This window comes from Gopherus evgoodei, chromosome 7 (genome assembly GCF_007399415.2).
Source record: "Gopherus evgoodei ecotype Sinaloan lineage chromosome 7, rGopEvg1_v1.p, whole genome shotgun sequence".
Lineage (NCBI taxonomy): Eukaryota > Metazoa > Chordata > Testudines > Testudinidae > Gopherus > Gopherus evgoodei.
The window spans coordinates 32,807,046-32,815,150 of NC_044328.1; positions in this window are offsets into that span (position 1 = coordinate 32,807,046).

The following is an 8,105-nucleotide window of genomic DNA, read 5'->3' on the forward strand; positions in this document are numbered from 1 at the left end:
GGCGCCGGGTTGTTAGGGTTGGCTGGCACATGCAGCCCAGCTTTTGCCATCTCCAGTTCATGTTTTCTCTGTTTTTCCTTCTCTTCATTCTCTTTTTGTTGTTTTTCCATTTCTTTTTGGTGCTTTTCCATTTCTTTTTGGTGCTTTTCCATTTCTCGGCGGTGGGCCACCTCTTCTTCTTCTAGTTTTCTTTTGTGTGCTGCCTCTTGGGCTGCCTGTTCTCTTTGGAAGGCTGCCAGTTTGATGCTTTCTTCCTTTTCTTTCATCTCCATCTGTCGCCTGTGTTCAGCTTCTTTTAATTGGTCTTCGGCCTCCATTTTTGTCCTGGTAGACATGGTTTCTGTTTTCTTGTGTTGGGGTGCCCTCCGGTGTTTCTCTTTTGAACTGCAGGCTCTGTTGCCTCCTGAAGTCTGCCTAGCAACAGTGCTTTTTTCCCCTTTCTCTCTCTAGCTAATGTTCAATGAAGGGAAACCAGAAAAACCACTTTATTTGCATGCATATAAGTGCTGCTACTTGCCTCCTAATGGGAGGGCTATTGCAAGACAAAAGACCCTTAACAGTCTTCTCGCTTAACATGCAAACCACAAACTGCTAGAGAGAGCAGAAAAAAAAATTCTCTCTGGTTCCCTTTTAAAACCAACTGTGTCTCTCTGCTAAAAAGCCCTTAGCAGAGAAAAGAAAAATATAATATTCCTACTGGCTTCTGGATTCTGTCTATATCCCACCGCTGCCACCATGACATAACCTTATTCCCAGATTTGGACCTTAGCGTCCAAAATATGGGGGTTAGCATGAAAACCTCCAAGCTTAGTTACCAGCTTGGACCTGGTACTGCTGCCACCACCCAAAAAATTAGAGTGTTTTGGGGCACTCTGGTCCCCCTGAAAAACCTTCCCTGGGGACCCCAAGACCCAAATCCCTTGAGTCTCACAACAAAGGGAAATAATCCTGTTTCCCTTCCCCCCTCCAGGTGCTCCTGGAGAGATACACAGACACAAGCTCTGTGAAACTACACAGAGTGATTCCCCCTCTCCGTTCCCCAGTCCTGGGAACAAAAAGGACTTTCCTATTCCCCAGAGGGAATGCAAAATCAGGCTAGCCAATTCAACACACACAGACCTCCCCTGATTTCTTCCTCCCACCAATTCCCTGGTGAGTACAGACTCAATTTCCCTGAAGTAAAGAAAAACTCCAACAGGTCTTAAAAGAAAGCTTTATATAAAAAAGAAAAAAAAAATACAAATGTTCTCTCTGTATTAAGATGATACAACACAGGGTCAATTGCTTAAAAGAATATTGAATAAACAGCCTTATTCAAAAAGAATACAAATCAAAGCACTTCAGCACTTATATTCATGCAAATACCAAAGAAAAGAAACCATAGAACTTACTATCTGATCTCTTTGTCCTTACACTTAGAAACAGAAGACTAGAAAATAGAACTACTTCTCCAAAGCTCAGAGGAAACAGGCAGACAGACAAAAGACTCAGACACACACTTCCCTCCCCACAAAGTTGAAAAAATCCGGTTTCCTGATTGGTTTTCTGGTCAGGTGTTTCAGGTGAAAGAGACATTAACCCTTAGCTATCTGTTTATGACAGGGTGCAGTGGGGAACATCAGGCACCATGATGTCTCCCTGATTACAGAGGGGCCCGCACCAGATAAGGGCCTACTTTCTTCAGCAACACAGAGCTCATTTATGTATCACCTAACGTGGTAATTTGCATCCTCAGCCAACTTTTTTTAACAGTTTAGGGTCTCTAGAGTTGAAAGGGCTTTACAAAGGCGGGATAGGTATCATCTCCATTTGACAGATAGTGAAAATAATGCACAGAGAGGTTTTGAGAGAGACTGTGGAGCCCTTACTCAGAATAGTAAGCAACAAGTTGTGAGAATAGTTCCACTGAAACCTATGAAACTATTTAAGTAAGTGCTCACCAATGTGAGTAAAGGTTCTATAACATGGCCATAAATAAGTAGGCCACGATCACATGACAAATCAGTGGCTGTGCCAGGAACAGTCTGGGTCTCTTGGCTTCCAGTACAGTGACCTATCCACTGCCAAAAGCAAACAAGATAACTGAAAAGCATCTACATGGATTTTAGAACAATTAAGGGAATCCTAATATATAGAACTTAGAGGGGAACAAGAGAGCTCAGTGGTTTGTGTATTGGCCTGCCAAGCCCCAGGTTGTGAGTTCAATTCTTGAGGGGGCGTTAGGGATCTAGGGCAAAATCAGTACTTGGTCCTGCTAGTGAAGGCAGGGGGCTGGATTCAAGGTCCCTTCCAGTTCTAAGAGATTGGTATATCTCTTATTATTATTATAAATGCCAAAATTCACTCTTTAAACCCACATGATTTAAGAGGATAGTAACAAAATTGAATTGGACAAATGAACATAAGAAAATAAATGAAAAATTACTAGTGAATCTTCTTTCATTTGACTTGTTTTTTATGAACTGTAGAACTATGCATTTAGAAAAATATATTTGCAAACCAAATTGGCGAAACTTTTAAGCCTTTGTCTTTTGAGAGACTTATGATGATGAAAAGAATTTTGTGTCCCATTGCTTTTAGTAACCTGTATTGAGTTGCTTGCTTGAATTTATCCAACCATTTAAAAATATTTTGACCCCCGTTTCAGAGAATATGCCTGATTTATTTGCGTCCCTTTTAGATCCAGCTACACATTTAAAAAAGTTTAATAATAGTTTTTCTCACTACAAAAAATGAAGCCCGCAATGAAAAAGGCTTTTATATGATGATTGATAGGTCTAGATGTACTGTATTTCTGTTTTATAAATTCACTTTGTTCATTTCTTTTTTTTGCAAAGTAGAATAATGTCAATATTACACTCAACTCAGACAAGTCCGCTGCAGGCGCTCAAATGTCAAAACGTTTCAAAAAACATATAAAAAATAAAGAAATGAATAGAAGCTTCCTTGTTCCTTAAATTATTACTGTGTTACCCTGAACTGTAAGTGAACCCTTTTTGCTTATAAAAGAAGCAGCTGTTCATGTGATTGAAACCATGGTTCATTACAAGCTGACCTCAAATTCAGGAGTAAAACTTCCTCTATTTTACTACAACTATTCAGACATGGACTGGAGATAAACAATAATCAAAATCAGGATGAAACTTGACTGGGAAACCCTCTATACTCTTTGGCAGAATTATAGCAGCTCTTGGATCACCAAGAGTGATATAATGTTAAATGACCCTAAAACATTCCCTTCTCAAATGCAGTAGGTCGGTGCTGCCAACTCTGGAGCAAACAAAGGCTGATTGTAATGACTCCTTAAGCATATGAGTATAGAAACATTAATTATCACATTTTTTTCACATTAAACATTTACAGAGACTCAAGATGAAACGGGCTTGTTTATGTTAATTTTACACTCTCTTTTGGGTAAATCATGTGATTAAAACAGTTTTTCCTCATACTTCCTATTTCTATATACAGGATCTTTCCTAAGTGATTTCTCTTGTTAGCCAACACTTTAATCAAACTAGATGTAAGACTAATAAAAACAAACAAATTTGCCTGAACTCTCTTTTAAGCAAGGACATATGTCTAATATAATACTGCACAATTTAAAAAAGTAATCTAAATTAATGCACTTTCCAGACAAACTCTCTATATAAATAAATTAGGCCAGTTACATAGTGCTTGGATGTATGTTTCTCTCTTTTGGTCCATTGTGTTTCCCTCCCTTCTGTGCCTCCCTCATTCGTTGATGTCTAAATTTGAGGCATAGTGATGCTTTCCAATATTATTCATGATCTGTATAATGGGAATTCTTTTAAGATAAGGACTATTCCAACTTTAAAACATCTTGGTCTTATGCAAATATCAGTAGTAAATGAGATTTTTTTCATTTGTTATGAAACATTAAATAAACAATTTATTTCACAGAGTCTGGAGTAAACAAAGTATCTGAGATATAGCTTCATAAACATATGCAGCAATAATTGTGAATTCAGATAACAGCAATGTTAATAATGCTTGGTCTAATGTCACAAAGGATTCTTGCTCTGATTATAGCTGAATTAAAACAACTCTAGGTCCTGACCTAGCTTTCTTATGGAAGATGCCAAAACAGTTGTAGAAGTGTATAACCGTAGGCTTTCTAAACATCGGCATGCTTTGCCAAATGGTTTTTAAAAAGGCACAGAAAACTACAATGAAAACCATGTTTTTCCTAGACTGCCAGTGTCACTTTTCAGTAGTCTCGTTTTCATTTTGGTCAAAAATTGGCTGGTTAGGATTGCTGGTTATGTGCTGAGATAGCCTATGTATTTAAAGCAGATATCTTTTTCCACTGATAGTTCACCCGAGATCCCCACGTGTGGTTTGAATCTATTTACCAACGAATATAGTCGTCATAATGCACAATAATTGTTAATGTGCTGTGCTGGGCATGTTATCTTGAGCCCTGTGGGTGAAGAGTGTTCTTCACAAAGGTGGGATCATTATATCATGCCAAATATTGTTTAAGGAATTCATATTTAAATATCAGCAAGACTAAATAACTAGTTCTGCTGCATATAGTATAATATTGAAACGTAAGTAACATTTCAGACCTTTAAACCATTGGTGAACAGAGCTGGGGCTCCTTCAACTGCTGTTTCCATGCAATGCATGTACCACACACACCTTCTTCCTACAAAATAGAATTCCTTTCTCATTTTTCACTTTCACTCTTGTGCACATGCTGTCCCTCTTTGTCCCTTCCCGCTATTCAGTCTCCTGTGGGATCTATCTACTTTCAGGACTTATTATCATTCTCATTGATCCCAAGAGTCAATTTTATGCTTCCTTTCTGTTACTAGAAGCCCATAGTACACCCACGCTGCTTCTGGGTGGCAGGCCACATTGATGATACTCTCTCCTCTTCACTGTTCCCTGGGCCAAATTCAGAGGTGGATGTGAAGTGTAATTTCAGCTCCCTTACACTACTGCCCAGTGCCAACCTCTTGTAGGAGTGCAAGGGAGGCTAACTTGGTGATACTTACACACTGATGAAACCAGACGATAACTTAGAGTCCTCCTAATCTCCCAGTATCTTTATGACCCATTACCCTACTGCCTGTGTCACTCATGTTCTTCCCTTGTGGGGCTGATCTAGCTTGCCTTTTTCATTCTGTTCTTCAAGGTTTACCCCCTTGGCACACGTCTCTTCTTCTGCTTTCAGCATCCTATATTCTACTTTCTCCTCTTAGCCAACTCCCTTTTCCCTGCTAGACCCACTCTTGGTTGTTTGGCAAGCAAGCTCTCTCCTCTGAACCTTTCACATGTTTCTATCTCCGTTTTTATGTGTCTTTCTCTCTGTGTTTTCTGTTCGTCTCTCTGCTTCTGGAGTTCCGAGTTCTGTGTTTCTGGGACAGAACCTCTATTTTTGCATACGGAGTCTTGTCTTTCACTCTTTCAGTGCTTTTAGGATAATTTTTTTTTTTTTAGTATGTGACTGTTTCTAGGATTCAGTCTCTTAGTTTTTCTCATGCTGTTATGAACTGGTCTCCCTGGTCATCAGCTAAACACATCTGCACCCTCAAAGATATACCTTAGGACCTAGGCTGTTTAGCCCCAAATCCAAAGCTGTAACTTGAGCTAAAAGAATGGCAGGAGGGATGAGTAAAGGAAAAGGATACCCCTCCTCTGGGCCTCTCTCTCAGTTGCATCTCCCCCTTTCCTTTCTCTTTACATTCCAGATCCTGGCCCAATGGGTCACCTCTTTGTCTTTCTATTTTGTCACCTAAGAACACTTGAATGTTAGTGTCTCTCACTTCTTTGTAGGCTCCCTGCCATCTCCTCCAGGTTGATAGTCACAATTCCTCCTCAGCTGGTCTCAAGGAACCATTGCTAAATGGAATTTAAACATCTTGAGCCTGATTCTCATTGACAGGTTGTGGTTTCATTCACTGTATGTCCCTTTTTATACCACCATAGCAGTATAAAGTGTGCTTACTGTAAATGAAAATTAGGCAGCAAAAGTTTAAGTTGATTCTGACTGGAAATTTCAAAATTTATCTATTCAAACAGGTCTTAGATTAATTCCTCAGAATTTGCTCCTTCAATCTTTCAGCACTTCTTTAGATGGAATAATCTTGTTGAATAAAGGCCCCATGCCTGAATACTGGATTGAAATAAGTAGTTCTTTTCATGGCAATAGGACTACTCAGATGAGTGAGTGTGTGCAGGATTAGGCCCAATATCTACTTAAAATCCCCAATTTACCAAGAACTTTTTGCATGTAATTGAATTTTAAAATGCAAATATATAACTACACTGAATGAATAAACTGCTTAAGAATTAAAAATGGGTACAGAACAAGAGCTATTTATTTGCTTAAATTCTCTGTATTGACGTAATCTCAAAACCATACTGAACATCAACCCCCGATGGCTTATTCATTTGAAATTGAATATTTCACATCTTTGAGATACAGAAACAAGAACTTAACTTGATATGGACATAATGGTGGTATGTAATACAGAGTGTGAACTTGACACATTCTGCTGTTTTCAGAAGATTAGTTTTCATTATATTCCTTATTTATATAACTGAGAATTCAACTAGAAATGGTAGAATCTTTGAAAACAGTACCAATTTTTAAGGCACCTACTGTGTAATGGCAGCTTAAAGTTAGGACATATGATGTTAGCATTAAATTGATCAATGCACGCTGTTACGCTAGGTTGTTTTATCTCTCATGTACATCAATTTTACTTGAATCTAGCTTCTTTCACTGAGTTACTCCTGATTCATACCAGTGTTGCTGAGAAGAGGTTAAAGATGTGTTCTGAGTTGGCCAATTTGTTGTCAACATCATATTCCATGAATTTAAGTGGATAAACATTACATTGTTACACTTAGCTAGCAGCTGATGCTTACATATCCATTTTAAAAGGGGCACCATTCAACCATCATCTATACATCCATTTAAAATACACTGGCTAATAATAATGGTGTTATTTGTAACTTTGTAATTAATTCCTGTGAAATGTTTCCATTAGAAGCCTTTAATCTAACAAGTGTATTAAAAATTCCCTCATTCCTGAAATTCAGCATATACAATCTCAGCATAGGATTAGTGGGCCAGATCCACAGCTCGTGCAGCTATGTCTATTTATGCTAGCTGAGGATCTGGCCCAGATTTTATTTGAAGATCAGTTTTAGGCTTATGATTTTGATCAACAACGATACTGCAGCTGGCAATCCCTAGGCTGTAACTCCACAAAAATGGAGCCATTCCTGGGATGGAGTCTGGCAGCCGAACAGTGATCATCATTACTACATATTTAGGAAAGGGAATGAAAAGTCCTCTCATTCCAAGTGAAACGGCAGGGAAAGCGTAGACATGAGAAACGTAACTGATTGGGTAGATGGGAATTTGCCAGGACACCAGTGCCAATGTGTTTACTCTTACAAAAATGCCCTTAAATCTTTTATGGTCCCAAGTGGTCAGGAGCATGGTTGTACATCTTTTCTGAGAGATGGCAGCCCTAATAGCATGAAGCTCCATAAAAGCCCTACTCAAAGTCTGAAGTTAGTGGGAGTCTGTCCACTCCAACGGGCCCTAACACCACACTGAGAGGTTGATTTAGGACTGACTCAGAGGGAAGAGTGCCACCTACTGAATCAATAAAACCAGTATGTGCAGCACATTGGGTTTTATGTGGAGGTCGCCAATCCAAATACCAATTCAGCCCTACCCTGTTTGGCTCACCAGATCGATGAGGTCACAGTCTGTGGTGATACAGCTTACAGCCATTAAGGTGTTTCCCCCTTCTAAAACTTTCAAATAAATGTCATAGCTGAGGCAGTCTTACCTCATGCCTTTTCTTTCCCCAGCAGTTTGAGCTAAAGAGAAATGTCAGCTGTAACTTTAAATTTCCTGCTCTTTTTCATTTTAAGCCGGGTCTTTCACATTATTTAATCACAGTGTGATATTATAATGCAGCTATTGACAAGCGGCACTTGCTCAGGCATGTTTTAAAAACACACAAGCAGCTGCAAGTTAAAAAGTAAATGGTGCAAAACGGAAAGGTTCAAGAAGCAAAGTTTGTTTGGTTTATTTTCCTCTTAGCTCTTTAAAA